The sequence below is a fragment of the Xenopus laevis genome, chromosome 1S (genome assembly GCF_017654675.1).
Source record: "Xenopus laevis strain J_2021 chromosome 1S, Xenopus_laevis_v10.1, whole genome shotgun sequence".
Classification (NCBI taxonomy): domain Eukaryota; kingdom Metazoa; phylum Chordata; class Amphibia; order Anura; family Pipidae; genus Xenopus; species Xenopus laevis.
In genome coordinates, this window is record NC_054372.1 from 201,706,803 (window position 1) to 201,716,247 (window position 9,445).

The window sequence follows — 9,445 nt, forward strand, 5'->3', positions numbered from 1 at the left end:
TTCAGGTAATAAGGTCATCACTGAGAAAAAGAAACAAAAAAATTAATTCTACATTTTAACCTAGAAACAAAAACTGTGTCCAGGAGGAAAAAGTATATACCTTGTGCGAATAAATTCTCCCAAACCAGACTGCAGAGATCAGGAAAGGCGCCTTGAACGCCAAAACTGTGTTGCAGAATGTTTTTCGCGCCGAACTAGCGTCTCCGCATCCCACAAACCAGAAGTGACGTCACCAGGAAACACGACTTTGCTTTGGAACGCAGATTCCCTTCGCCGTCGCGTCACTTCCTGTTCGTGGAACGCATATGCGTTTCAGCATAATCCTAATACTGCTGAAGGAAACGCACAGTCCCTTGTGAACCGAAACGAACGATTAAAAAGATCTTACCTAGTGCCGCCCAACACCCGGTCTGCGACTCAGGTAAAATATTTTTGAAAAATAAAACCCCCGGGCTGCCTAATAACGGGGTATCGACTAGCTGATCTCCTCTGGGAGGAAATACATTGCATAGCCCTACCAGGGAGAGAGGCTAACTCCCCAGGCTATGGACCCAAAATTGGGACCGTGTGAGCCACAAAATAAAAACTCTACCCCAAAAAGGGCTCCAAAAAGCGAGGACAGAAAAAAGACACTGGTCTGAGGGGGGAGGGGTGTATATATAATCATGGGTTAATTTAATTAACTTAATTGTTCTGTCCTATTAAAAGCGGGGGCGGGGATAACCCAGAGGCGTGAGTGCTGCCATAGTGACCAGGAAAGTGAAATATTTACAAGAATTAAGGAAAATGGGTGAGAATGTAAAGAGTGAAATGTCTGAAACAAGGGAACAAGTATATGGAAATGTTAAGTGTGTTTGACAGTAATGGGAAAGAATGTTGTGGTAAGAAAGGGGTTTTGGATACAGTATGTAAGTTTTATGTAGAAAAAAAGAGAGAGTATGTGGTAGAGGATGATTATTTGGAGGGGCTTGAGAAAGAATTGCAGCAGTGTGATAAAGAATTTTTGAGCGATGAGTTAGTGAAAGGGGAAGTGGATGTTTGTGTGAAAGATATGAAAAAAGATATGTACCTGGAAGTGATGGATTGCCGGTTGAGATTTATTGGGAGTTTTGGAATATGATTGGTATGCATGTTTTTGAAGTATGTAAGAAGGTATTAAGAGAGGGTGTATTAACTGAGAGAATGAAAGAAGGTTAATTGTGTTGTTATTCAAAAATGGAGAAAAGAAGGATTTGAAAAACTGGATGCAGATTTCTTTGTTAAGCATTGATTATAAGATTAGAGCAGTGATCCCCAACCAATAGCTCGTGAGCAACATGTTGCTCTCCGACCCCTTGGATGTTGCTCCCAGTGGCCTCAAAGCAGGAGCTTATTTTTGAATTCCAGGCTTGGAGACAAGTTTTGTTGTATAAAAACCAGTTGTACTGCCAAACAGAGCCTCAATGTATGTTGACAATCCACACAGGAGCTACTAAATGGCCAATCACAGCCCATATTTGGCACCCCAAGAACATTTTTCATGCTTGTGTTGCTCCCCAACTCCTTTTACTTCGGAATGTTGCTCGCGGGTTCAAAAGGTTGGGGATCCCTGGATTAGAACAAAAATCATTGCAAACTGTGCAGAAGTGTGATTGTGAGAATGGTGGGAGAAGAGCAAATGTGTGCTGTGCCGGATAGACAGATAGGTAAAAGTTTGTTAAACGAATTTGTCTCGTATCACTTCACCACGAATTTCGCGAATTACCCTCAAAATTTGCGAAAATTGATGAAATGGAGTTTTTGATGCCGGTGACAATTCGCCAGCGTCAAAATGGGCACCGGCGTCATAGTTGACAGTGGTGCCCATTAATGGGCCTCCATTTATTGTCACTATCGGCAAAAAAAATTGACGCAGGCATTGAAATTTTTTCAACGCCGGTGAATTTTTGTGGCTAATCCGCAAATTTATTCACGTTGGCGAAACGGGCACATTCGCCACAAATTCTCGCCTGGCGAATAAATTCGCCCATCACTAGAAGCAAGCGGTTGTGACTATTGATTTTGAAAAGTGTATGATAGATTTATGCACGATTTTATGTTCAGTGTGTTAAGAAAAATGGGAGTGCCTGAAGGAATGATGAGGTGGATTAAGTGTTTGTATAATGGAATCGTAAGTAGAGTAGAAGTTAATGGCTTCTTGACTAATCGACAAAAGGACTTAAGGTGGCCATAGACGCACCAATATTATAGTTCGAAACGACTTTTCATCCGATATTCGGCGCGTGTATGTTGAACAACCGATCGTTCCGTGATCAGTCGTACAACACATATCGATCGTTTAGTCGATCGGACAGGTTGGAAAATTTTGGTCGGTTTCCCGCAATTGTCCGACAGTATCTGAACGTGTTTGGTAAAGTGTTCGACAATCACCATGGTGATTGATATGGCATGGTGGAAAAAAATGTTTATATTCGTATACAAAAATTCGTATATCATAATAGCCTAGATAGGACAGTACTGTGGAATGGTATGGTTACTATTATTTTAGTTCTATTTAATACAAATGGTCTAGACTACTAGAAATTTAACCCAATAGACTGATTTTGTTTATTATTTCCGTAGATATGTATATAGTATCCCTTTTGTGAAAAAATATTGACAAGTGAAGATTGTGATCATTTTTTTTTTTTTTTTTTTTTTTGAACCAAAAATATTTTCCACACCTAGGTAATCTAGGCAATAATAACATAACATTATTATAAGACAGACAGCCATAACATTGTCATAACTATGACAGCAGTGTTTTTTAAGCACACATTCATCATAATAAAGAAATATAAAACTTCAAGCAAATATGCCAAAAAAAGGTATTTTTAAATTCAAGGTTTCATCACGATACAAAATCATATTAATCAAGTTTAATCTGCACTATGCTCCTCTTAGCATCTGTTTCTCAAAATTCACTGTCAGATTAATGAACCAATATATAGGGGGGTTCCTTTTGCCTGGAAGATGTATAAACTCACCAGACATCCTGCCTCTCTACATGCAGGATTTGTGCAAAAGGCAGTTTGAACTGGAATCAAGAGTGAGCTAATACCTCTGCTAGGAAAGGAGTCCCTATATATTGGATCATTCACCTGACATCCAACTGCTGCATGAAGACAGAATGGAGAGAAACAGATGCTGAGAGAGGGATAATGAAGATAAACTGGATATAAAACCGTACAGGAAGAAAGCTTCTATATAGTAGGGTCTCTTGATAGTAGTTACTCACCACGTCAATGAAGTGGCCCAGGTGCACCGCCCTGGGCCCTCAGCACAAGGGTCGGATAAACCGAAATCTCAAGTTGGAGCAGGCACTCAAGGGCAAAAACTTCCACCGGGCAGATGTTCAAATATGAAGAAGTTTATTGTGTCAAACAGCCTGACGCGTTTCGTGTTCCAAACACTTAATCATAGGCTCCGTAAAACCGTACAGGATTTTCAAAAACAGAAATATAAAACTTCAGGCAAATATGCCAAAACTTTTACTTTTACGTATTTGTAAAACTTTTTCACATTTAAATTTCCTGAAGCACCGAATGAAGGTTTTCTTCCAAAGACAAACTGCCTCCTTAAGTAATTGCAACTGTGCAATGCACTTTTAATTACTTTGTATGCTCCAGCTTTGTAGGCTCCAGGAAAATCTTTGGCTTCAAATGATGCTAGACTTCTGGGTATTTCCCAATAATAATAATAATAAATAATAATTAAAAGTGAGCAGAATATTTTATAGCAAGTCTGGTTATCTCACATGCACGTGCAACTATACCTGTTAAAACTATTGTATCTTGTGAGGAACTGTGAGGCACTTCTGCTGTTTCATCATCCACCGTTTCAGGGCTGTTCTGATGTGGCTGAGATGATGGTGGCTATTTGTGACTGCTTTCTGTGGCATTTTTAGCTTCATCATGATGGTGCTGTGACTGAGATGATGGTGGCCATTTATCACTGGTTTCACCTGCATCTTTATAATGTTGGTCCTTTGGGGTAGGTGCGTACTGCTTTTTGATCATTTGTTTCCTTCTTTGTTGCTCTATGGAGGAAGAACATAGGTTAATAAGCGAGTTTTCGAACGAACTAATGAACGATCGTTAAAACGCCACAGTAAAATAATCACAATTACATGACAAAGAGTTACCCAAACTCATTTTTTTTGATGATCCTCATAATACTTTTCAGCTGATCTCTTTCTTTCAATTTCAGATCTGACCATCTCTTCCTCAATTGATCCTTGGAACGAGTCACTCCAAATTTCACGTGAAGAGCTTCAAGTACTTCATTTAAAATATTATCTTTCCTTGTATTGGGCCGACTGTAGTGAGTTTTTTTACAGTCATAATCCTTTAGTTGGAAATATTGTACCAAATCATCTCTGCACGAGACATAGGACTTGCCCTTCTTTTATCTATATCCAAGGTCCCCTGTTGTTGCCTGGCTTCACCTTTTTTTGGATTGCCTGGAGAGTGGATTGCCCATGTCCTCAGACACAGCCTTCGCAGCACTACCTCCTTCAGTGTTCATCTCCATTCTGAGTAGTGAGTACAGTGACGCAGCAAACAGGAAGTGACATAACCGGAAGTACTGGAATGAAGAAACGTATTACGAACGTTTTGGCTCACGCTACGCAGGTACATTTTCTGATTGGTCAGGGCACTTTGAACAAACAAATGACACAGCTGTTCCGTGATTTGTCGCTTTTGAATGAACGAACGAAAGAACATTCACACACACGCTGTAGCAGTGGCGTGGTCTTGCGAGACAAACGAAAACAAAAGGCTTTGCTTGTAGCCAGCAGATTCAAACGAACGTTCGTTGGCGTACTGTGCTGGGTGATTTGCAGTTGGCGCTATTTCATACAAAGGTAAGTTAACGAACGAATAATCGTTTTAATAAAATATTAGAGATTAATTACTTTCATATAAGCTAATTAGAATTTTACTAATGAAAAATGCTATTTTTTACTATTCTTTTATAGGTACAATGACAGAGAAATTTCTCAACCCTGAATTTCCGAAGGAATTTATTGATATGTACCATTCATTGCCATGCTTATGGAAAGTTAAATCATAGGATTATTCTAATCGTCACAAAAGAAATGAGGCATATGCAAAGCTTAATGAATTATGTAAAAGAATTAATCCGGCATCCAATGTTGATTTCATAAAAAACAAAATTTCCATAAAAAAAAAAAAGTCCGGGGCCTCTGCTGACGATGTTTATGTTCCTCGGCTGTGGTACTATGACCTCCTGACATTTACTATTGACCGGGAGGTATCCAGAAACTCACTTTCGAGCTATGAAACAAATGAGCAACTCCAAAGCCAAAATGATACCATATCAGAATTCACACAAGCTACAGTATCATCAATAGTAAGTATAAAAAAAGTTTTATTCAAAACAATACTCCAAAATTGTGGTTGTGTAACATATTAAGCAGCATTATATTTGTACAGAAAGTGTTAAGATATCAGACTTCCGGTGAACACTGTAAAATATTCAACATATTTCTCCCTATTATACTTTTGGCACCTTAATACTGTTTACTGTATAGCTAATTTATATATGTGTATTTTTGGCTTTACAGTCAGACAGTATATCAAAAACCAGTATTACACCATAGCAGATTGCCAGTCAACAGCTCCAACACCAGTAAAATAATCATCATACAGTATCTGTCCCTATTACTTTTGGCATCTCTAGTATTGGTGTGTGCTTGTGTGCCTTGTAGTTCAATAAATCCATTGTTTTCATTTCTCCATTCCCCTAGAATAACATTTCTGGCATGTATGTCCTCCTGATCAATCAGATTGGAAGGAGTATAACTATTTGCATTGTTCCGGCTCAGAAAATTGTGTAGTATACAACATGCAAACACAATATCTATTTTTTGGGGAGACAGATTGATAGTAGTATGGAAAATTCTGAATCGATTGGCTAAAATACCAAAGGCATTCTCAACAACTCGTCTTGCACGTGACAGTCTGTAGTTGAAAATCTTCCTTGCTGGTGTCAGTATCTTCTGTGGGAATGGTTTTATTAAATTTTCATACAAGGCAAAGGCTTCATCAGCCACAAAAACAAAATTTAGGCCCTCTTTTGTTTCAGAGTTTGATGGCAATTGTAACTGCTTCTCCTTCAGTTTCTGGTAAAACAAAGTCTGTTCTATAACACCACCATCAGATACCCTCCCATTTTTTCCGATATCAACCATGATGAATTCATACTTAGCATTTACTACTGCCAGAAGTATTACACTAAAATATCCTTTATAATTGTAGTAATATGATCCAGAGTTTGGCTGGTGGATTAATTCGCACATGTTTCCCATCAATGGCACCACCGTAATTTGGGAACTTCCAGTAGTTTTCAAACTGCTTAGCAACTTGTAGCCATTCTTCTGGTGTTGACGGAAACTATATTTAAAGAAAAATTGTATTAACTTGTTGTTTCTATGTTTTCAAACAGAATGAAAGTACTCAAAATAACACTGTAAACAATGAATTTCAACCCTCTACCCCACGCTCTGAAGTTCAACCCTCTACTCCACGCTCATAAAGTAATGCAACCAAAAATCGAAAGCCAAAACAAAGGATGGATGATTTCAGCAATCAAATTTTATCAGATGCTGAAGCACTCCTTCACAAGCCTGGGGATGAGTTTGAAGCATTTTCTTACACAGTAGCATCCAAACTAAGAAGAATGGATGGAGACCAAAGGCTTATTTCTGAATTAGTTTTGTTGCACTTGTATTATTAGTTTATTATTATATTTATTATTATATTGTTGTTATATTATTATTTATTTGTTGTTTTGGCTGCTCATTTTCTAGGACATCAAACTAGTGTGGAAAAAAAATGGTTATTTACCTGTAAATATTCTTGCTTGAGGGCTTCCGCAATTGCACGACATGTATCTGGGATTATATGGCCAAGTGCTTATGCAGATATTCCCGTAGAGAATTTTAGATCCTCAAATGTCCTTCCTGTTGCCAAAAATCTTAGGGGCCCATTCACCAAGCTCAGGTGAATGAATAGAGGGAATAAAAAGCTCGAATTTCGAGTAGTTTTTTGTGCTCCTCGACTATTGAATTGGCGTAAATTCGAATAGAATGATTCGAGCGCAAAAACGCTGTGACTATTCGCCATTCGATAGTCAAAGTACTTCATCGAGCGCAAAAATGCTGTGACTATTCGCCCATTCGATAGTCGAAGTACTGTCTCTTTTAAAAATACTTCGACTGCCTACTTCGCCACCTAAAACCTACCGAATTGCTTTAAAAGCCTATGGGAAAGTCCCATAGGCTTGTTTTCCAAGTTTTTGATCGAATAAAAAGGCATTCGATCGAATGAAAATCCTTCGAGCAAATATTCGATCGTGCACCTATTCGCCAATTCGACTATTCGCCAGCGCGTAAATTTGCCCAAATTGCCTATTCGATTATATTCCCCAGTCGAATTTTGAGGGATTTAACCCCTTGAAATTCAACCCTTGATACATCTGCCTCTTAGTGTAGCTTTCAGTCTTTGTTCGGGAGAGATGCATTTTCGCATGACAGTGTCTTGTCTATGGTTTAGAGGTGACACAGCCTCAAGTAGAACTTCAAAGCATGAATCAGACATCCGCAAGTAGTTTTTAAAATCTTCAGGGTTGTGCTCCCTCAGTTCTTGCAGTAGTGCCATGTGTGAAAGGGTTTCTCTTTTTAAAAGCCATTCTTTGCTCCACACAGACCTCTTTCTTCTATTTTTTCTTTTTTAAGGAACAGAACAGTGCAATTGCAAGTGCTGCTTTGTGTCATGGAGTATAGAAAGAATTCATTCTTCCCCTTGTGCTGAGAACCTTCATTCTCCAAGATCGTTTGGACAAAGACACAATGATCCTTCGTTTAAATGCATGCCAACCCGCCCACAATGTTATGTCACTTCCGGAATTTACATTTTCGTAATCTAACGACCATCATCTTTATGTTAATGGTTACTTTCAACCGACCATTCTCTGCCAAACGATGATATCTTTTAAGATCATACTTTTTGTGTTAATGGTGGATCGATTGTATTTAACGAACGATCGATCTCGGATCGTTCGTCGCCGCATGACTATATCCGCACGTCTATGGTCAGCTTTAGCATGGATGTGTGTTTACCTCCTATGGTATTTCAAAGACATAGGAGGTTAGCTGACAGTAAAAAATGCCCACGAGAGGAGTGTAAAGATTTTGAAAATATTAATCATGTATTATGGGAGTGCAAATATGCAAAGAAAGTATGGGGGGAAAATGAGTACATTTATAAAAGGGTTAACAGGGATTCAGATTTTGACATATCAAATGACGACGTTTGGTTTAGATGATTAAGATTAAAACAAAGTCAGAATTCTATGGTTGATTGTAAACTGTATCAAGGAAGCTTTATGGCATGTTAAAAATATATGTGTGTTCCTACAAGAGGAAATTGATGTAGAAGGGTCTGCAGCAATAATTCAAAGTAACCTTTTTCTTTATGTTTTGAGTGAGAGGAGACATCTAGGAAATGAGGCAGAAGGGATCTAGAAAGTTAAAAAGTGGAAATCATGGATATATGACTAATTTCTTTTGCATTTTGTATGATGTATACTATGTTTCAAATGTCTATGAACATTTTTTTTTTAAATGATTGTTTTTAAATTTTTGCATTTAACAATAAAAGAATTTTTTTAAAAAAATGACTATTAGAGATTGCCCACTTACATGAAAAAGTATAGGAAGAACCATACACTTTCATCAATAGAGCTATCAGTCCAAGAGGCTAGGCAAAGGGCTATGTTATTGACAGCTTTTGTTTGATGTGGCTTTGAAAGTCCTCTTGTGATTGGTCAACTTTGACCGATATGGAAATGAAGAAGACTTTGCCGTTTTTTCTCTCCCTATGGTATTACGGGATAGCGGCAATGTCAAATTGTCATAGAGTCTAGGCAAAAGGCTATGTTGTTGACAGGCAGTCTTTAACATGGATTGGAAAGTCCTCTTGTGATTGGTCAACTTTGACCGATATGGAAATGAAGAAGACATTGCCGTTTTTCTCTCCCTATGGTATTACGGGATAGCGGCAATGTCAAATTGTCATAGAGGCTAGGCAAAGGGCTATGTTGTTGGCAGGCAGTCTTTAACATGGATTGGAAAGTCCTCTTGTGATTGGTCAACTTTGACCGATATGGAAATGAAGGAGACTTGGTGGGTTGTTCTCTCCCTATGGTTTTAGGGGAAAGTTGAAAGACCAAGTAATGTAAGAGATGGAAAGGCTGAAGCTTGCTGTTTATAGCTTGACTAATGTCATTGTGATGGGCTAACAGTCCAGTGGTAACCCTACTCTGAGGGGGAAACCGGGAGTGCTCCTGTGCGGAGAAATAGAAGCTGATGATGTTGTTCCAGGATTTGTCTGGATCAAGA

General features: G+C 38.5%; 1 long non-coding RNA gene across 1 annotated transcript; it reads left to right on the forward strand.

Moving 5' to 3' along the window:
* The first annotated feature begins 3,878 nt into the window (after window positions 1-3,878).
* LOC108705085 lies at window positions 3,879-7,086 on the forward strand. The gene is made up of 3 exons (XR_001933736.2): window positions 3,879-4,885; window positions 5,000-5,394; window positions 6,490-7,086. It is a non-coding gene; the product is annotated as an uncharacterized LOC108705085 (long non-coding RNA).
* Window positions 7,087-9,445: the final 2,359 nt, after the last annotated feature.